The 23193-nt window shown below is 36.5% G+C and overlaps 1 pseudogene; it reads left to right on the top strand.

The window, feature by feature from the left end:
* The first annotated feature begins 1927 nt into the window (after positions 1-1927).
* On the top strand, positions 1928-11491 carry LOC126936444 (40S ribosomal protein S2-like; annotated as a pseudogene).
* The last annotated feature ends 11702 nt before the right edge of the window (positions 11492-23193 follow it).

Below are 23193 nucleotides of genomic sequence, written 5' to 3'. Positions count from 1 at the left end.
TTTTCTTAAATAATAATTATTTTTTTATTTTCCTAAATTTGCTGTTAGTATTCTTCTTCTTTTTTCCAACTCCTGGTTTCCCTTTATTACTCTTCTCTCAAGGAGCATTGTTCTACACTGCCTGTTAATAAATGTATGAAAATTGTTGTTCCATATACTTACTTTTTTTTCCTGTTTAGTTGTGTCATTTGAGGGTGTAATATCAGTCTCTGATATTCTGTCAGAAGAAGAAGTCTGGCATTAGTTTTTGAATAATCTTTGTTGCTTTTGTCACTAACTCCCACTTTTTTTCATTCTGTCCTCCATTCTCAGGAAAAAATGATCTTTATAAACTACAGATTTGATTATGCTACTGTCATACATGTCTGTTAGCATGAATAATAAAATCCAAATTTAAACAGGTATACAAGACTCTCCAAGATCTAGTCTGTCCTACACAATAGGACATGGCCTACACAATAAGAAGTATAAAGTAGAATGAATATTCCTCTGTTCTAAAGACCACCAGACCTCTTGTTCACCAAACACTCCATGATCCCTCTTGAAGCTTCCTTAACAAACATAGAACTAGAACTCCATTTCTACACTTTAGTTTTAATTGTTTTATATGTCTTTTAAGAACAAGCTGAGGCATCACCTAAGCAACTGTATCATTTCTGAATACCAATTACCTTTCTCTCTGTTTCTCTATCTCTTATTTTCCTCTTTACCTCCATTAGCCTAAGTAGTAATTGCTGGTTTACATATCTGACTCCTCTGGACTCTTGAGCTCTTTGCATAAAGGAATGTTGTCTTTGATTTCTGTGTCTCAAACATCTGTTCATATCAAATATCTACCTGATGTCTGAATCAAATAGGTTTGTAGGTACCCATGAATGTATGCTGGTGGGCAAATAACTATATTCACCAAGTAATGTGAACTTTAGAAAGACATTGGGTCACTCTTTCTGTGATTAGCCTCTATTTAATATGTGCAAATGCTCAACACATACCTAAATGGTTTTAGGGTACATTTATCTCAAAAGCCACAGGTATAACACAAACACATTATTGCTTTTTTTCTGGTTTAATTTTTCCCCATATCATTGCCTCCAAAATTGTCCTGTAACTTATAATGCCAGTAAATTCCATTTCATCACAAATGAAATGATGACTTTGTTTTTTCTTACTGTTCTTACTAATTAATGTATTCATCAACTTTATTTTACGTTAGCATTATTACTCTTCTTTTATTAATGTTATTAGTACAAATTCTGGTAGTCTAGACTGTTTCATGAATAATTATGAAAACAAACACTTGTGAATCAATAATTACATTTAAAAAGTCATTTAAATATTTATTTAAATATTAATTCATTCTATTACTTTATTTAATGAATTTTTATTTAGAATGTAAAATGTTCCAGACTATTTCAGGTTTCAGGAATAGAACATGAATGTTAATTTTTAGATCCAAATAACTTAGTGGGAAGTCAGACAATATACAAGAACAAAATTAAACAAGGTAAAGATTAAAAAATGAAAGTTAACACATTAGATTCAAAATCTAAAGCAAATATATTTAATAGAGAAATTTTTAATGCATTTCTAAAGAGTGGACACAAGACAATGGTGATTCTATTGCCATTTATTAATTTGTGGGGGGCTTCAACACTTTATATGAGTGTCCTTGATATGGAGAGGAGATAAGTAAACACTGGCAGAAGAGGGTGGTTTCCTGGCAAAGGCCTCTCCTTCAAGCCTAGATACTTGTGGCCCTAAGTGAGAACAGGCATTCCTGTTTTTGCACCCAAAAAGTCACTTTTGGACTTGACACACCCCCTATCCTGTACACATATAAACCCTGACCCCTAGGTTCCAGAAGCAGAAGACAAGATGAGCAGATGAACAGCGTGGCAGAGAAAGAGAGAAGAGAAGGAGCATCTGAATGTTGAGAGGAGTTTGGCTGGAGACAGTTGGAGAATTGGTCCCTGGACAGCAAACTCCAGGGGAAAATCACCCTCCTACTTCATCTCCTGTCCAGCTCCTCATCCATCCATTGTCTTCATCTCCTGTCCAGCTCCTCATCCATTGGGTGGCGGAGAGCCAGCTCCGCCACCCAATAAAACCTCACATTCACCATTCCTCTAGCCTGTGTGTGACCCAATTCTTCCAGGACGCTGAACAAGAGCTCGGGATACAGAAAACTGTCACACTGGCCCTCTGCCCTTGCAGAAAGGCAATGGCTTCATTGAGCTGGTTAACACTTAAGCTGTCCACGGATAGCAAGGCTAAAAGGGTGCATTGTAACACGCACCCACTTGGGCTCCTGCACCTGTCTGTCTGCGTGCTCCCCATCCCGTAAGGGGTTTGAACAGTGACGAAACAGATGAGCCACATCGCTGTCACATGTCCTGTGAGGGGAATCAGGGAACTCTCCTCTTTCTTTCTTTTGTTTTGAGACGGAGTCTCACTCTGTCACCCAGGCTGGAGCGTAGTGGCACGATCTCTGCTCACTGCAACCGCCACCTCCCGGGTTTAAGCAGTTCTCCTGCCTCAGCCTCCTGAGTAGCTAACTTTTGTATTTTAGTAGAGATGAGGTTTCCCCATGTTGGCCAGACTGGTCTTGAACTCCAGACCTCAAGTGATGCACCCACCTCAGCCTCCGAAAGTGCTGGGATTACAGGCATGAGCCACTGCGCCCAGCCTGGAACTCTCCCCTTTCACTCCTAAATAAGTTTGTAAAGCTTTTTTTTTTTTTTTTAATACAACAGTTTATTAACACAAAAATTTTTCATTATAAATTTAAATAGTTGTAAATAATATATATTTTCTGTTTTATTCCAAATGCTTATGTTCTAAAATGAAATTGACAATATTCCTTAAAATTTATTCATTGAAATATAAATACCATAGAGATTTGATATGTGCCATCATTCATTTAAAAATCTATGTAATAGTTCAAAATTTCCCATTTTTAACCTTGAATTATATTTCTATTCTATTTCTGCTACCAAATTTATGTTAATGTAATATACATGTATTTTTTATCTTGAAAATATATTTTTAATCACCTTATTACAATTCCTCCATAACAACAATATGTATATATACTTAAGTATCTTTTTTTTTTTATTGTGACTTTAAGATCTGAATTTAGTTATCATTTGACTAAACGTGGGAATAATGTGTTATTGGAAACACATCCCCTAAGATGTTGACACAGGTATTTTTATTGGTTAATTTTGTAATTAATTAGCCTGTGGATCATTTTTGATTATTTTTCAAAGAAGACACATTTCAATGATAATATAAAACATTTTGCATCTTTGTAGATGCATGTAATAAAATAATGTTCATATGTTGACCTAGATGGTGTTAAAAGGTATATTTTTATAGCAATAACATTTATTGCTCTAAACCCTTTTAAAATTACATGCGGAAAATCATAAAGTGATCTATGATCAGAATTCTTTAGCTTATCTATAGGTTGATGACTTAAGAATGTTTCTCTTATATTTGCTAAAAGAATGCCAGTTCTTCTTGACCGAAGTCCTGAAATGACTGCTCCTGTTCTTACAACTTCTGAAACAGTCATATAAGACTTGGCCGCCCATGGCTCCTTGACCTCAAATCTTACCAATCTCCACTCACTCACCAAGCTTTAGCCACAGTAAATTTCTGTGGTTTGCTCCTAAACATATTACATGATTCTGCCACCTTAATCACTTTCACACTCACTTCTCTATAAGTACCCTCTCCATTACTAATGACTATCCTCTTTATTGTTGTAAGCAGCATCCCAACCTTGAAATTCCCATCCTTTATTCTGATCTTCCTTTTTAAAATCTTTATTATTTACTTACTTTTTACTTATTATTATTATTATTATTTCTATTTCTGGCTAGAATATAAGCTCCACAAAAGCAGGTAGCTGGCCCAAGTTTACACAAACACCAGGAAAGACCAAGATTGTAACTTAGTTGAAATTTGGGATCTGAGCTCTTAACTGTATTCTATGGCACACCACCCTCTCACCTCCAAACACACCCATTCACTGATGACACTACCAGTTATTTGTATTGTCTCCATTCAGATCATTTGAATATTGTACTTTATAACTAATCACCATTGATTTCTTTCTTCCTCCTCCTCTGCTAAATGAGAAGGTCTTTAAGAACATCTCTATAATCTTAGCTCCTAGTATGATTGCAGTGTACTGTCATTTGTTAGAATGGTTTTTGAGGAAATAATTCAATTCCCCAATAGTGAAAACATGTCATCTGTAGAAGAAGATCATTTGTGCTGGTCAGAACACATGAATAGAGTCCTACAAAGTGACACTTTATTTCTCTTAGAGAAGAGCTATTAATTTTATTTTTGACACTTTGCATGACTCTGGGTAAGTCAGCTTTTCAGCTTTTCTCTCTTCCATCCACATCCATTTAGAAAAACATGTTAATCCAGCACAGCTGATGAGTATTTATGTGTTAAGAGGATTAAACTTTTATCACAGAAAATAAAGAAGAAAAAAACTCATTATATTTCCTTTTCTCTCCCTCTACTTAGCTAAAGTCAGAGACAAAGAAGGCCTGAGCAAGCTACTATAGGACTTCACAAATCTGGCAGAAATTTATCTAATATGTTACAATAACAGTCCTGGTTTTGTTTTTGAGTTCAGTGCTGACTTACTTTTTGAATTGCTCTAGCTTCATTTCTGAAAAAGTACACGTTTGGTAAACTCTGTTTCCTGGAGTTAAATTGTACCTGGGGACTTAAGTATCTCAACTTTGATCACTTTCAAATGGGTACACACACATGCACACATGCACATGCCTCAAAACGTGGCGACTCAGCTGAAAACTAGGACGGTTTTATTCCAGTTGCTGCTCTGTTAGGAGCCACCATCAAAGATCACTGACATTTTTGGCAAGTGATGTTCAGGGTTTTTAAAAGTACAGGAATAGGCCGGGCATGGTGGCTCACGCCTGTAATCCCAGCATTTTGGGAAGCCAAGGCAGGCAGATCATGTGAGGTCAGGAGTTCGAGAGCATCCTGACCAACATGGAGAAACCCCATCTCTACTAAAAATACAAAATTAGCTGGGCGTGGTGGCACATGCCTGTAATCCCAGCTACTTGGGAGGCTGAGGCAGGAGGAGTGTTTGAACCCAGGAGGCAGAGGTTGCGGTGAGCTGAGATTGTGCCACCCCACTGCAGCCTGGATGACAAGAGCGAAACTCCATCTCACCAAAAAAAAAAAAAAAAAAAAAAAAAAGTACAGGAATAAAGGTGGCATTTTACTAGGCACTTACTATTCATAAAGCAGAAATATGTGAATAAGGCATCTGTGAGCTTTGTCAGTTTGTTTACACTCTGACATGAAGTGGGTGTCGTTGAGGAAGAGTAAGCTTGTATGTATTTTTTCTATCATGATCACAGAGTGGCATTTTTGTAGTCATTGATCTCTGAGTTTGTTTTTGTTCTACAGGAGAACACCATGATCTACCTTAAGTGTCAAACCATCTCCCGGAGAAAGCTATCGGAAAATGCTTTCTTTTTCTTGCTCGGTTTTCGATTGCCTTCCACTTTTAACCATTCTTGCTTAGGTCTAAAAGTAAGCTACTGTTGTATATGTTATCTCTCTCTCTTTCTCACACACATGCATGTCTGTGTGTGTATATATATATAAAACTATGAATGTCTATATAATGTGTGTTTGTCTATGTATATACATATACCCACATATGTTATAGATAGATAGATAGATAGATAGATAGATAGATAGATAGATAGACAGACACATACATTATAATTTCAGGCAGTAACATACAAATGTATAGATACAGAAATAGATATAGCCAACTTGCTTTTAATAGTGTGAAAGAGTCAGCTTTTCTTATTTTTCTTAAAAAAAAGTCTTTAAACATTTATTTCAAAATTGACCATGAAAGAATAATTTATTTAGCTATCTGGCTTCCAATAAAACATTAAGAAATAATGTCTCAATTTTATTGGGCCAAGACATCTTGCTGGGTTCTCAGAAAACTGATCAGGAACAAAGTTAATATGCTAATACTTTACTGGAGATTATAATTTCAAGAATGCAGAAATGAGAGAAAAGAAAATTGTAGCAAGAAATGAGGGAGAGAAAATTCCAGGGAGCCAGGATACTACTTGGCTCAAATACCAGTGATGGCTAAACTACATAGGACTGGCTTTAGAGAATCCCAACGAACTACACACTTATCTTGTACAAAAACTGTTCAGTTAATGTTCAACTAATGTTCCCCATAACAGTTCTTGATGAGTATACTACTATTTAGATGTGTTTTATTTTTCAAATGTAATAACTTTTTAACATAAAATCCCCAAAGTTAATACTCTACAAATTAAGATTTTGACATTATGGTTTCAGGCAGTAATGCACTCACAAATGTACTTTATATTCCACTTTCTAGTCTGAGAATGCCATTATAAGATAAATGTAAATTTTGTTTCATGTTTAAGTAAGCTCCAAATATTTTTCTTCATATACTTATGCCTATCAAATCAAATAAAGAGGTAACCTCTTCTAGATCTGTTCATTATGTCATACACTTTCACTATTTACACATATAATCATCTTTATTTTGCCCTAAAAGTAGTGGTCCTATAATAGGTTTATTTATTAAGTGCAGTTGGAATGCAAACTGGGAGTTTCAATCAATATGTTTAGAATTTGGTAATGTGAACAATGCAGAGAAAATAATGGTAACTTGGGTTGAGCTGAAATACATCAGAAGTTTTTCAGTTACAATTAATAACACAAGTTTCTGTTTAAAAGATTTTTACTTATTGCATTTGTTTTCAGGATCAAATTATGATTTTTAAGCAGGAGATATGTGGACTGCATCTCAAGACAGTCTATCCAAGTAAATAAAGTAATGCACCACTTGATTTTCAAGCTACTAGTGATTTAACAACCGGCTTTCAATGTTACAGAATAGTCAGCATCGGTTCCCAGGAGTCCATAGGAATACTAATGGCTAAGTGCCTTAAAGAAAAATGTATCCTACAGTATCTAAATTGGTATCTTAGAAGTATGGGGTGCAAGCCTTTATAATTTCATATTCATGTTTAAAGTAATTTTTCCTTTTTTAGGCCTTGGTTTTCATTTTCCACTTCTAACTAATACAGCTTATAAAAATATTACATGGATGTTTATAAAATGGTATTTTTATCTTAATACTACCCTTTTCAAACTTTATTTGGTAGTGTCCTGTTTCAAATGCCAGTGTGTACTGAAATTCAACTTGTGTACTGACCACCCAGACTTAGCAGAGACTTCACAAGGACTCTTTCCTCTGTAGGACTACCCTCACTTCAAATCCCAGCTACAAGTTGGGTCCACAGGCCACCTGCACTAGTGACAGACTGACTACAAATTCAGAGGTTCCCATAATACCCCTCACGTGTGATAATTTTCTATAATGACCCAAAGGACTTCAGAAAATGCTATAATTAATGATTATATTTTCTTATTAAGGATACAAATCAGGACAACCATAATATCGAAGAAAAATGAAGAGATGCATTGGGTGAGGAGGGAGAGTAAACACAGAGTTATTTTCCCATCATATTACTATGAGCTGAATCTTTGTGATTATATTGGATCCACCTGTACAATCCAGACTAATCTTCTGTATTAGTCCATTTTCACACTGCTGATAAAATACCCGAGACTGGGCAATTTACAAAAGAAAGAGGTTTAATGGACTTATAATTCCACATGACTGGAGAGGACTCATAATTATGATGGAAGGCAAGAAGGAGTAAGTTATATCTTATGAAGATGGCAGCAGGCAAAAAGAGAGCTTGTGCAGGGAAACTCCCCTTTTTAAAAACATCGTATTTCATGACTCTTATTCACTAACATAAGAACAGTACTGGAAAGACCTGCCCCCACAATTCAGTTACCTCCAGCTTGGTCCATCCCACAAGATGGGGTAATTCAAGGTGAGATTTGAGTGGAGAAATAGCCAAACCATATCATCTTCCTATTTTAAAATCAGTTTATTAGCGACTTTAATTCTATCTGTAACTTTAATTCCCCTTTGCTACGGAACATATCATATTACCAGGGAATTACAAGCTGGACATCTTTGTGAGGCCATTATTCTGCCTGCCACACTACTCAAATGTCTACTGTAGCTTGGGCTGTAATAATTGTATTTGTCCTGAAGAACCAGATTTTTATGCTCTATCTTCTGTGCAAACTTAATAAGGGCAAAAGGTATATAATCAGTTTTTTGTCACTCCCTACCTCACTTCCAACTTCTTTTGCCAATATCTCTGTTTTGGGCAGACCAGTCATAGTGGCAGCTCTACCCATAATCTGCTTCTGAGATAAACTGCCTAATCACATCCTCTGCAGAGGGAGCAGTCCATGTGCTTCTCTTGCTGGCCATGTTCTTTCACTGCAGCTGCTTGATATAGAGTGAACATGTGGCAGCAAGATGATCAATTTAAATGATGATTGGTTCAAGCAATTCTAATAGTCTTCAAATATCTATTGTCTACATTCTGATTTAACCGAAAGTCATCATTTTTAGTGGTGAACATTGCTAGAAGTTGCAGGCCTCTTTATATCTTCCTGTGCCTATTGCCTGGTTTTTTGGACAGTGTGGTAGAAGGATCAGTGTTGTGTGGAGTTTTTGTTGGGTTTGATTAAGAGATATCCTTCAACTTATGTTTTTCCCTCTTATTGCTTTGTGGAATAAAACTATAGTGATGTAAACTTATCAAGCATCTGGCACCATGATGTGACCTTGGAGAGCAACAAGAAAGTAACAATACTGGCTCTTTCATGTGCAACCAGCACAGTAGATCTGGAACCCTACCCACAACGGTGTGCTGGTAAATGCTTAACTACCAGTTCCTTAGGTATAATGACCTGATTTGTAGTGCTTTTTGATTTATGAGGAGTAAATATTCCTATCATATGGTATCACTGAATGTAGAGCTGGGAAGAGATGTACACAATTGGATCATGGAAACTAGTTCTAGTAAACTCTAGTGTGGGAAAAATAAACTTCTATTTTGTTTAAACCAGTATTTTGGGTTGTTTCTTGCTCATGGCCAGAAACGATCCCAGTTTATTTCTGAGTAGTGGCCTATGCGATGATCAAGACCAAACGGGGCTATCCAGATTTCTTTTTTTACAAACTATAGGTGTGGAGAGAGGATCATTGGTTAACAGTTGGATCACGAATAAAATTATTCATTAAAGCATGTAGTGACAGAGTGGCTGTATCATGTTACTGTAGAGATCTATAATACACCATCAAACTCCTGTGAGTGCAGGCAGGCACCATAAGACAATCTGGCTTCAAGCACAACCTTGGATCATGAATGGTGTTGATTTCTGTCAGATTCTAGTATTCTAGTCTTTCTTACTATTTTTGTTTTAATTGCTTTCTATTGTTTTTCTGCTTTCTGTTTCCTTAGTTTCCAATCTTTATTGGAATTTTATCTTTATTATTTCCTTCCTTCTTCTTTCTTTAGGTTTAATTTCCTATTCCTTTACAAGTTTCTTAAGTGGAAGTTTAGATTTTTTATTTAAGACTTTTTTTTCTATGTTGGGGTTTAAAGCTATAAAATTGTCTCTAAGCATTACTTTAGCTGCATTTCATAAATGTTGATATGTTGTCATGCAATTTCCATTCAGTTCAGAATAGTTTTAATTTCTATCTTTATTTCTCCTTTGATGTGTTATTTAGCAATATGTTCTTTAATATCCACATACTTAGGTAATTCCCCAAATTATTTTTAATTTCTATTTTTTTCCATTGGGATTGAAGAATATGCTTTGGACAATTTCAATACTTTTAAATTTGTGTAAGTTTGCTTTATTGCCAAGCATATGGTATCTCGTGGAAAATATTCCTGCTGTGGCTGAAAAGTAATATGTATTTTACTCTTGTTGCATGGTGTGTTCTGTAGATAGCAGTTAGATCAGCTTAGTTGAGGGTGTTACTCAAGTGTTCTATATTCTTGCTGAATTTCTTTTCTTTCTTTTTCTTTTTTGTGTATTTTTTTTTTTTTTTTTTTTTTTTTTTTCCTGAGATGGAGTTTTGCTCTTGTTGCCCAGGCTGGAGTACAATGGTGCAATCTTGGCTCACTGCAACCTGTGTCTCCTGGGTTCAAGCGTTTCTCCTGCCTCGCCTCCTGAGTAGCTGGAATTACAGGTGCCTGCCAGCATGCCTGGCTAATTTTTGTATTTTTAGTAGAGACAGGGTTTCACGATGTTGGTCAGGCTAGTCTGGAACTTCTAACCTCAGATGATTCACCCACCTCAGCTCCCAAAGTGCTGGGATTATAGGCGTGAGCCACCATGCCAGGCCTATTCTTGCTAAATTTCTCTGTAGTAATCCTGTCAAATATTTATAGTGAGATACCAAAGTCCTCAAAAATTGGTATTAAATTGTCTATTTCTTCTTTCAAATAGTGTCAGTTTGTGCATTATATTTTTGGAGCAGTGTTGATAGTTGCACATAATTTATAAATATTATATTTTTCTGATTGACACTTTCATGATTATGAAGTTTCCTCTGTGTCTCTAGAGTTATTTCTTATTGTAGAGTCTATTTGATTTGACATTAATTTAGCCATTCTAGTTCTTATTATGGCAACTTCTTATATCCTGTTACTTTCAATCTAAATAACTTTTAAAATACCAGGTATGGCATAAAGGCTAAAAAGACTATCAAACAAATGTTAAGTATAGGTACATTTCAGAAAAGAAAAGCTGAAGTATAATATATGACACTTAAAATAATCAAATTGCTTCTCTGAGGAAACAGCAGATGCCCGGATGACACTGGTGCGGCGGGGGAGCCTGGAGGCCCCGGGGGCCTTGGGATGGAGAAATGTGGTGGCTTCCCCTGAGGCTTTGTCAGTGGCATCTGGGGCTTGGGTCACCTTGGTGGTTGGGCCTGAGGCAGGGGCTGAAGTCCCAGAGTTCAAGGAGGCCAGGCTGAGGACAAGGAGTCGATGCTGTTCGTCAAGCTGGGCCACCTAGTCAAAGACGTGAAGATCAAATCCCTGGAGGAGATCTGCCCCTTCTCTCTGCCCATCAAGGAGTCTGAGATCATTGACCTTTTCCTGGGGGCCTCTCTCAATGATGTAGTTTTGAAGATTATGCTGGTGCAGAAGCAGACCTGCGCTGGTCTGCGCACCAGGTTGAAGGTGTTTACTGCCATCAGGGACTACAATGGCCATGTCCGTCTGGATGTTAAATGCTCCAAGGAGGTTGCCACTGCCATCCGATGGGCCAACACATCCTGGCCTAGCTCTCCACTGTCCCCAGGCACAGAGGCTACTGGAGGAACAAGACTCACACTGTCCCTTGCAAGGTGACAGGTCACTGTGGCTCTGTGCTGGTGTGCCTCATCCCTGCACCAAGCAGCACTGGCATTGTCTCAAACCCAGTGCCCAAGAAGCTTCTGCTGATGGCCAGTATTGATGACTGATACAGCTCAGCCAGGGATTGCACTGCTACCCTTGGCAACTTCACCAAGGCCACCTTTTATTCCATCTCCAAGACTTACAGCTACTTGACCCTGGCCTCTGGAAGGAGAGTATATTCACCAAGTCTCCCTATGAGGAATTTATTGACCATCTTGTCAAGACCCACGCCAAAGGCTCTGTGGAGAGGACTCAGGCTCTAGCTGTGGCTACAACATAGGGTTTTTATACACGAAAAATAAAGTGAATTAAGCATGTTAAAAAAAATAATAAAATGGCTGCATAGTATTCCATGGTATATATGCGCCACATTTCCTTTATCCAGTCTACCATTGAAGGGAATTTGGGTTGGTTCCAAGTCTTTGCTATTATGTATAGCACTGCAATAAACATACGTGTGCCTATGTCTTTATAGTAGCATGATTTATAATCCTTTGTGTATATACCCAGTAATGGGATTGCTGGGTCAAATGGCATTTCTAGCTCTAGATCATTGAGGAATTGCCACACTGTCTTCCACAATGGTTGAACTAATTTACACTCCCACCAACAGTGTAAAAGTGTTCCTATTTCTCCACATCCTCTCTAGCATCTGTTGTTTCCTGACTTTTTAATGAGTTCATGCATTTTGCAGGGACATGGGTGAAGATGGAAACCATCATTCTCAGCAAACTAACACAGGAATAGAAAAACAAACACTTCATGTTCTCACTCATAAGTGGGAGTTGAACAATGAGAACATATGGGCACAGGGAGGGGAACATCACACACTGGGGCCTGTCAAGGGGTGAGGAGCAAGGGGAGGAATAGCATTAGGAGAAATACTTAATGTGATGACGGGTTGATGGGTGCAGCAAACTACCATGGCACATGTATGCCTATGTAACAAACCTGTACATTCTGCACGTTTCCCAGAACTTAAAGTAAATAATAATAATAATAAAATAAAATAGCCAAATTAACAAATATATAAAAGAAGGGCAGTCTATGATATGTGAAATCTGGGTAGCAAATCAGTGGCAGAGATACATACCTGAAAAAAAAAGTTTTATAAAATTTTAGTCACTTCACAAAAGAGAAGCCAGCTTGTTTTTCTATGATTTACTAGCCTATCCATAAAATTCCACTGCCAGGTATCACTTTTCCTTTATAATATCTCCATTTTGGTAATAAATTAATTAGTGTTTTCAATCACTGTGCGTCCTTTTTTCTTCTAATAGAGAATTATTTGAATGAAAGATAGATTTGCTCAAAAACAGTTTATGCCAATGCATGGCTTTGACTATTTTACCTTAATTGCAGTCTTTTTTCTTTCTTGAAGGCCTTAAAGATATAAGTCCTTGTGGTTATAATTAAATCCTGCTGCTAATAAAATTCTTATATGTTCCCATGGTCCTAGTTAAATAACTCATTTCTAGATTCTTCCTTGCTGTAGTAGCTAGGCTTTTTAAAAAAATCATGGAGGAGAGGGCTTTATTAGTATTATTTGTGAAAAATAGTTCCTCCTGGTTTTACATATGTATAAAATGAAAAAGATATTAAGAATTTATCATGTGAATAGAACTATGAAATCGGTAAAGAGCTCAGCTGCACTTGAAAACCTTTTAACACACTTCATTTTTGGAGAAAGCTTCCTTAGACTCCAGCAGAAGTAGCATCTGCAGGCTTTTGCTATGATCATACTTATTTCTAGTCATTTTTATTCCATAACAAATAGGCTCAATCATATTAACCACCTACTTATATAACATTCATAATTTATATAATGACATTGAAATCTGCTATCAATCTCAGAAAGCACTAGGATAGTGTCAAGTTATATGAAAGTGGAATGCATTTTTTTAGTTTCTGGTTCTCAATTGCTGATTGACTTATTGTTAGCTTTTTAAAAGGTCTCCAGTGACAAAGTAGAATTGGAACCATATCTACTATAATAAGCCTTTGCAACTGAAAAAGGCCTTTAACTACTTGAAGTTCCATTACATGCACAATTTCATTTTATCTAAAACACAGTCTAGTCAGGAAGGAATATCAATGGTAGAGAAAGTGAGACAGAAAGTTTTGATGTTTTCCTAAGGTAAGGATTGTGTTAATATCCCAAAACTCATAAATGGAAAAGGGAATTGAACAGGCATTTATTGACTACTATGGATAGGCCTCATACTATGCACAAAAGGCAATTTTTGTCTCATTCAAAACACAAACAAATGAAAAGCAAAACAGTGAGTTCGGAGTTCTCTATCAAGATGATTTTACCACCAAAATTTGATGCTCTGAATTGCAAAGCAATTTATCCAAGTTCATATCTCCAAAATAATTGGAATAAAACCTAAAATGTCAGATTGCCAGTTCTACATATGGTTACACTCCTCCTGTCCTTAACTGAGAATCAGTAATTACATTTTCTGACATGTATTAAGCACTTACTGACTTACTATATAGCAAGCATTGTATGAAAAACTTTTAAGTTGGCTATTGTTTTTCTCTGAGAGCAGTTCTACTCAAAGAAATAGCAAAACCTCTTACAACCCATTCCAATTGGGATTCTTCCCTAGGATTATTTTTAATTGACTTAAAAAAAAAAAAGAAAGAAAGAAAACCCTCTTTATTTTCTGATCATGAGACTAGAAGGATGAGAGCCTAGAACTGAGGGAAGGCAAATCTCGTATCTCATGGAGAAAAATAGCAACAACAAAATACACTCTGTCATTTAATAGCAGAGTAGACTCAACTGGCTTCATGGCTTGGTGGATCTGAGTAGTCCAAGCACTTCTCTATCATTATGGTATTGCATATTTTACTGTTTAAAGTGGTATTCTTTGGTGTTGGAGTTGGAGCACAATGTGTAATTTCTTGCTCAAAAATGCAGAATAAAATATTTGATCTGCATAAAATTGAGATAAAATAGTTTTCATTTACTAATATAATAATAATAATGTCATTTCTGTGGAGAAATAGAAAAGGTCATATTTTCATTAGGAGTCTTCTGTTGTGTATGTCACCATAATTTTATTGCAATTTGATAAAGATGGGTTGGATTAACCAATCTGAGTATTAATTCCCTTAGGTACCTCTTCCTTAAATTGAAGCTGCAAACAACACTTGTAATTGGTCATGGCAAAACAAGGCAGATAGAACATCTTCACAAAGGCAACTTTTGACTGCACAATATTTTAACCATAAGAATAGAAAATTAAATCAGCTATGTGAGTTTCATTGGCATTAATGTTAGTTTCTTATACTTGCTTACTGGAAAGGCATTTGTTAATGTTGTCTGGCGTTGCCACATTACTAATTCAACATGTAACTGCAAATCAAGTCTATTCAAATTCCAAAGGAATGGCAGTGTTTGCTTTTTATGTCTTAATAAATACATATTCTTTTAAAAAATAATTTCAGCACTGAAATGAAATAAAAATCACGACATTAAATATTAATGAAATTATTAAATTTCTGCAAATATAATGTCGCACTCTAGCATTATTCTTAGGAAGTATAGTTATTCATATCGCAAGTTAGATCACATTTGGTGCATTCTCGCTTTGTTGAGGTGGTGTTGAAGTAAGGAGTAATCTGGATGAAGTTGAAAGAAAGGGAAATATGTTTTTCTCTCTGTTATTGTTGCATAAATGACTCTAAGCTTTATGAATTATTAATCTTGCAAAAAACTTCAAAATTAACTTTTTAGAACTTCTATTTAGAGATCGAAAGAGTATATATTTTGTTGCAAAATGGCACCTCTATTGATTAGATTTTTGATGTCTGTAACTAAAGTTTAAAAAAAGAGGCTGGGTGCAGTGGCTCATGCCTGTAATCCCAGCACTTTGGGAGGCTGAGGCGGGCGGATCACGAGTCAGAAGATCAAGACCATCCTGGCTAACACGGTGAAAACCCGTCTCTACTAAAAATACCAAAAAAATTAGCTGGGCGTGGTGGCAGGAGCGTTTAGTCTCAACTACTCGGGAGGTTGAGGCAGGAGAATGGCATGAACCCAGGCGGCAGAGCTTGCAGTGAGTGGAGATTGCACCACTGCACTCCAGCCTGGGCAACAGAGCGAGACTCCGTCTCAAAAAATAAAAATAAAAAAATATAAAATAAAAAAGACTAAAGTTACAGAAAAATGTAAAATGATCACCTTTGGTTTCCACGGTTTCCAAAGAGAAGCTTGCTTAGAATTTCTGAGGGAAAATGAAGTGTTTTAAGTTCTCAGAATATAAAGCATTAGTTTTTCATTCCTGTTAGTCTGCGAGCTTCAACTTTAGCCTGAAATATCTTCAAAACACAATTTACCTAATAATTTGTTATAATATTAGTGAAACAAAAATTGAGGATCCTCTGAAACACGTCTGTCCTTTGTGTTTTGAAGAAAAGCCTTTTGAATAGGTTGCCTAGATGAGTCCTTAAAAATATGTTTTTAGTTTCCTTTTGTCTTCCTACTGGTTGCTTTCAACATGGGGACTTAGTTTTAAAAATTTGTATTTGGAAATAATTACATATTCAAAAGTGCACAAATAAAAAGAGCTCAATTTAAAAAATGTTTTAAATGTCTTCCTTTTGGTTTTTTGAATAGCAATGCAATCAAATAGACCATGAAAAACCCTCCTGAAAGAATCAGTTACATCGAAGCTTTTACAGCTATAAAAAAGGTACACTCGACCCTAGGAAACAATATTTAAAAAAACAAGAAACACACACACACACACACAAGGTACACACTGACATTTCTATATTGATTCTCTTGTAAATTAAAAACAAAAATGAAACCAAAACATCTTTAATGCATGCGTGTTTTAAGGAAATATATATATATATATATATTTATGATACTTTATGTTCTAGGGTACATGTGCACAACGTGCAGGTTTGTTACATATGTATACATGTGCCATGTTGGTGTGCTGCACCCATTAACTCATCATTTACATTAGGTATATCTCCTAATGCTATCCTTCCCTCCTCCCCTGACACCAAAACAGGTCCGGGTGTGGGATCTTCCCCTTCCTATGTCCAAGTGATCTCATTGTTCAATTCCCACCTATGAGTGAGAACATGCGGTGTTTTGTTTTCTGTTCTAGTGATAGTTTGCTGAGAATGATGGTTTCCAGCAGCATCCATGTCCCTAAAAGGATATGAACTCATCCTTTTTTATGGCTATGTAGTATTCCATGGTGTATATGTGCCACATTTTCTTAATCCAGTGTGTCATTGATGGACATTTGGGTTGGTTCCAAGTCTTTGCTATTGTGAATAGTGCTGCAATAAACATATATGTGCATGTGTCTTTATAGCAGTAAGATTTATAATCCTTTGGGTATATACCCAGTAATAGGATGGCTGGGTCAAATGGTATTTCTAGTTCTAAATCCTTGAAAATTCCCACACTGTCTTCCACAATGGTTAAACTAGTTTACAGTCCCACCAACCGTGTAAAAGTGTTCGTATTTCTGCACATCCTCCATAGCACCTGTTGTTTCCTGACTTTTTAATGATCTCCATTCTAACTGGTGTGAGATGGTATCTCATTGTGGTTTTGATTTGCATTTCTCTGATGGCCAGTGATGATGAGCATTTTTTCATGTGTCTGTTGTCTGTATGAATGTCTTCTTTTGAGAAATGTCTGTTCATATCCTTTGCCCACTTTTTGATGGGGTTGTTTGTTTTTTTCTTGTAAATTTGTTTGAGTTCTTTGTGAGTTCTGGATATTAGCCCTTTGTCAGATGAGTAGATTGCAAACATTTTCTCCCATTCTGTAGGTTGCCTGTTCACTCTGATGGTAGTTTCTTTTGCTGTGTAGAAGCTCTTTAGTTTAATGAGATCCCATTTGTCAATTTTGGCTTTTGCTGCCATTGCTTTTGGTGTTTTAAACATGAAGTCCTTGCCCATGCCTGTGTCCTGAATGGTATTGCCTAGGTTTTCTTCTAGAGTTTTTATGGTTTTAGGTCTAACATTTAAGTCTCTAATCCATCTTGAATTAATTTTTGCATAAGGAGTAAGGAACTGATCCAGTTTCAGTTTTCTACTTATGGCTAGCCAGTTTTCCCAGCACCATTTATTAAATAGGGTATCCTTTCCCTATTTCTTGTTTTTGTCAGGTTTGTCAAACATCAGATGGTTGTAGATGTGTGATATTATTTTTGAGGTCTCTGTTCTGTTGCATTGGTCTATATCTCTGTTTTGGTACCAGTACCATGCTGTTTTGGTTACTGTAGCCTTGTAGTATAGCTTGAAGTCAGGTAGTGTGATGCCTCCAGCTTTATTCTTTTGATGTAGGATTATCTTCACAATGTGGGCTCCTTTTTGGTTCCATATGAACTTTAAAGTAATTTTTTTCAATTCTGTGAAGAAAGTCATTGGTAGCTTAATGGGGATGGCATTGAATCTATAAATTACCTTGGGCAGTGTGGCCATTTTCATGATATTGATTCTTCCTATCCATGAGCTTGGAATGTTCTTCCATTTGTTTGTGTCCTCTTTTATTTCATTGAGCAGTGGTTTGTAGTTCTCCTTGAAGAGGTCCTTCACATCCCTTGTAAATTGGATTCCTAGGTATTTTATTCTCTTTGAAGCAATTGTGAATGGTAGTTCATTCATGATTTGGCTCTCTGTTTGTCTGTTATTGGTGTAAAAGAATGCTTGTGATTTTTACATATTGATTTTATATCCTGAGACTTTGCTGAAGTTGCTTATCAGCTTAAGGAGATTTTGGGCTGAGACGATGGAATTTTCTAAGTATACAATCATGTTATCTGCAAACAGAGACAATTTGAGTTCTTCTTGTCCTAACTGAATACCCTTGATTTCTTTCTGTTGCCTGATTGCCCTGGCCAGAACTTGCAACACTATGTTGAATACGAGTGGTGAGAGAGGGCATCCCTGTCTTGTGCCAGTTTTTGAGGGGAATGCTTCCAGTTTTTGCCCATTCAGTATGATATTGGCTGTGGGTTTGTCATAAACAGCTCTTATTATTTTGAGATAATTTCCATCAATACCGAATTTATTGAGCGTTTTTAGCATGAAGGGCTGTTGAATTTTGTCAAAGGCTTTTTCTGCATCCATTGAGATAATCATGTGGATTTTGTCTTTGGTTCTGTTTATATGCTGGGTTGCATTTATTGATTTGCGAATGTTGAACCAGCCTTGCATCCCAGGGATGAAATCCACTTGATCATGGTGGATAAGCTTTTTGATGTGCTGCTGGATTCGGTTTGTCAGTATTTTATTGAGGATTTTTGCATCAATGTTCATCAGGGATATTGGTCTAAAATTCTCTTTTTTTGTTGTGTCTCTGTCAGGCTTTGGTATCAGGATGATGTTGGCCTCTTTAAATGAGTTAGGGAGGATTCCCTCCTTTTCTATTGATTGGAATAGTTTCGGAATGAATGGTACCAGCTCCTCCTTCTACCTCTGGAAGAATTTGGCTGTGAATCCATCTGGTCCTGGACTTTTTTTGGTTGGTAGGCTATTAATTATTGCCTCAATTTCAGAGCCTACTATTGGTCTATTCAGGGATTCAACTTCTTCCTGGTTTAGTCTTTGGAGAGTGTGTATGTCAAGGCATTTATCCATTTCTTCTAGTTTTTCTAGTTCATTTGCGTAGAGGCGTTTATAGTATTCTCTGATGGTAGTTTGTATTTCTGTGGGGTCGGCAGTGATATTCCCTTTATCATTTTTTATTGCATCTATTTGATTCTTCTCTCTTTTCTTTATTAGTCTTGCTAGCAGTCTATCAATTTTGTTATCTTTTCAAAAAACCAGCTCCTGGATTCATTGATTTTCTGAAGGGTTTTTTGTGTCTCTATCTCCTTCAGTTCTGCTCTGATCTTAGTTATTTCTTGCCTTCTGCTAGCTTTTGAATGTGTTTGTTCTTGCTTCTTTAGTTCTTTTAATTGTGATGTTAGGGTGTCAATTTTAGATCTTTCCTGCTTCCTCTTGTGGGCATTTAGTGCTATAAATTTTCCTCTACAGACTACTTTAAATGTGTCCCAGAGATTCTGGCATGTTGTGGCTTTGTTCTCATTGGTTTCAAAAAAAATCTTAATTTCTGCCTTCATTCGTTATGTACCCAGTAGTCATTCAGGAGCAGGTGGTTCAGTTTCCATGTAGTTGAGTGGTTTTGATTGAGTTTCTTAGTCCTGAGTTCTAGTTTGTTTGCACTGTGGTCTGAGAGAATTTGTTATAATTTCTATTCTTTTACATTTGCTGAGGAGTGCTTTACTTCCAACTATGTGGTCAATTTTGGAATAAGTGCAATGTGGTGCTGAGGAGAACATATATTCTGTTGATTTGGGGTAGAGAGTTCTGTAGATGTCTATTAGGTCTGCTTGGTGCAGAGTTGAGTTCAATTCCTGGATATCCTTGTTAACATTCTGTCTTGTTGATCTGTCTAATTTTGACAGTGGGATGTTAAAGTCTCCAATTATTATTGTGTGGGAGTCTAAGTCTCTTTGTAGGTCTCTAAGGACTTGCTTTATGAAACTAGGTGCTCCTGTATTGGGTGCATATATGTTTAGGATGGTTAGTTCTTCTTGTTGAATTGATCCCTTTGCCATTATGTAATGGCCTTCTTTGTCTCTTTTGATCTTTGGTGCTTTAAAGTGTGTTTTATCAGAGACTAGGATTACAACTTCTGACTTTTTTTTTCTTTTTTTTCCATTTGCTTGGTAGATCTTCTTCCATCCCTTTATTTTGAGCCTATGTGTGTCTCTGCACATGAGATGGGTCTCCTAAATACAGCACACTTATGGGTCTTGACCCTTTATCCAGTTTGCCAGTCTCTGCCTTTTAATTGGACCATTTAGCCCATCTACATTTAAGGTTAATATTGTTATGTGTGAACTTGATCCTGTCATTATCATGTTAGCTGATTATTTTGCTCCTTAGTTGATGCAGTTTCTTCCTGGCATCAATGGTCTTTACATTTCGGCATGTTTTTGTGATGGCTGGTATTGGTTGTTCCTGTCCAAGGTTAGTGTTTCCTTCAGGAGCTCTTGTAGGGCAGGCCTGGTGTTGGCAAAATCTCTAAGCATTTGCTTGTCTGTAAAGGATTTTATTTTTCCTTCACTTATGAAGCTTAGTTTGGCTGGATATGAAATTCTGGGTTGAAAATTCTTTTCTTCAAGAATGTTGAATATTGGCCCCCACTCTCTTCTGGCTTGTAGTGTTTCTGCCGAGAGATCTGCTGTTAGTCTGATGAGTTTCCCTTTGTGGGTAACCCAACCTTTTTCTCTGGCTGCCCTTAACATTTTTTCCTTCATTTCAAATTTGGTGAATCTGACAATTATGTGTCTTGGAGTTGCTCTTCTCGAGGAGTATCTTTGTGGCATTCTCTGTATGTCCTGAATTTGAATGTTAGCCTGCCTTGATAGGTTGGGGAAGTTCTCCCAGATAATAACCTGAAGAGAGTTTTCCAACTTGGTTCCATTGTCCCCGTCACTTTCATGTGCACCAGTCAGACGTAGATTTGGTCTTTTCACATAATCCCATATTTCTTGGAGACTTTGTTCATTTCTTTTTACTCTTTTTTTCTCTAAACTTCTCTACTCACTTCATTTCATTCATTTGATCTTCAATCACTGATACTCTTTCTTCCAGTTGATCGAGTCAGTTACTGAAGCTTGTGCATTTGTCACATAGTTCTCGTGTCATGGTTTTCATCTCTATCAGGTCGTTTATGGACTTCTCTGCATTGGTTAATCTAGTTATCCATTCATCAAATCTTTTTTCAAGGGTTTTAGTTTCTTTGTGCTGGGTTCGTAGTTCCTCCTTTAGCTCTGAAAAGTTTGATCCACTGAAGCCTTCTTCTCTCAACTCATTAAAGTCATTCTCCATCCAGCTTTGTTCCATTGCTGGTGAGGAGCTGAGTTCTTTTGGAGGGGGAGAGGCACTCTGATTTTTTTAATTTTCAGCTTTTCTGCACTGCTTTTTCCCCATCTTTGTGGTTTTATCTACCTTTGGTCTTTGATGATGGTGACCTACTGATGGGGTTTTGGTGTGGATGTCCTTTCTGTTTCTTAGTTTTCCTTCTAACAGTCAGGACCCTCAGCAGCAGGTCTGTTGGAGTTTGCTTAAGGTCCACTCCAGACCCTGTTTGCCTGGGTGTCAGCAGTAGAGGCTCAGTTGGCAATGCAGAAATCACCCGTCTTCTGTGTCACTCACGCTGGGAGCTAGAGGCTGGAGCTGTTTTATTCGGCCATCTTGGCATCCCCTCAGAAACTAGTTTTTAAAAAACAGAAAGAAATATATTAATTGCTTATTTGTGTTTTTAAAAATCTTTAATAAAAAATCATTCAGTCAGAATTTATCTTTCCTGTGGTGATTAATTTTATGTGCCAATGTTAGTGGATCACAGGAGATCAGATATTTATTAGACATTATTTCTGGGTGTGTCTGCAGTGTTGTGTGTGTGTGTGTGTGTGTGTGTGTGTGTGAATGAAATTAGTATTTGAATTAGGCCCTCCCTAATATAGGCAGGCCATATTCAATCATTTTAAAGTCCCAAGAGAATAAAACTGAATAAAAAAGAATTGTTTCTTTCTCTGCATGATCATCTTCAAGCTGCAACATTAGTCTTCTTCTGTCTTCAGATTCAGACTTGGATCCAAATTCCACTATTGGCTCTCCTGCTTCTTAGGTCTTTGAACTTGGACTGGAACTATATTTTTGACCCTCCTGAGTCTGGATTTCTCAGCCTCCATAATATGAGAGTCAATTCCTTAACATACATCTTCCCTATTGTTTCTTTTTCTCTGGAGAAACTAACTAATATAGATTTCAGTACCAAGATTGATTCTAAAGTAACAAAATTTTAAGAATGTTTTTTCTAAATTGGTTCTGGGATTGTCTTTCTAATATGATTAGACTTAAAGACACTAATGACTCTATTTCCAGGAGTAAAAGGAACAATAATAGTCTATGGCGTGACTCGAAAATAGATATACACAAATAGCTCTATTGGATACTCTTAATCAATCACTTATAGGAAGCAAAGAGCAGAGTAACCATGAATATGATATTTAAGAACAATTTTTGAAATCTAATGAATATAATGAAGCTGGTTGGTTGGTCCTAATATTGCTGGACAAAGTGATGGCAGAAAAGAATGAGTTCAGCAATTCTAATAACCAGCTCAATCACTGCATAAATGATCTGATAGCTTCTGTGTCGATCCTAAAAAAAGACCCTTATGTCCTGTAGCTGTAGGGCTGAGATTGCTGACTTTTTCCAACTCTTTGCATTTATTATTGCATGGTATTTGAGTATTTAGGTAGACATATAGCTTCTAGAACATAATCTTGGCTCCTTGAGAGAAATAAGATTTTCTTAACATTTTCAAATATCTCATAGCTTCACCTATGCCCATTGAATAATTAGACCTCAATCATAAAAAACTGAGTTGATTTTTCAAGTGCCATGGAAATTAGTTAACTGGAATGTAGATACTCCTCATGGTATGGTCATGTTGTCTTATTTCCTATGTTTTAGAGAATGCTTTTCTAATGCTTATATTTTTTGTCACACAAAGCAAAATAAACAATAACTATCTTTTATTTCATTTGAGGCACCCTTAAAATATAACAGGGAAGACATATTTAGATAGAGAGATTAAATGTATTTAAACCTAATCACAACTTTTTGAGGTAAATCATGCCATCTTTATTTGGTATGCTGAGTAAATTGCCAGTTTCTCATGGCTAATAAAAGATAACTA

The sequence above is a fragment of the Macaca thibetana genome, chromosome 14 (genome assembly GCF_024542745.1).
Source record: "Macaca thibetana thibetana isolate TM-01 chromosome 14, ASM2454274v1, whole genome shotgun sequence".
Classification (NCBI taxonomy): domain Eukaryota; kingdom Metazoa; phylum Chordata; class Mammalia; order Primates; family Cercopithecidae; genus Macaca; species Macaca thibetana.
The sequence above is the reverse complement of the archived record's forward strand: the minus strand, read 5'-3'. Positions and strand labels throughout refer to the sequence as shown.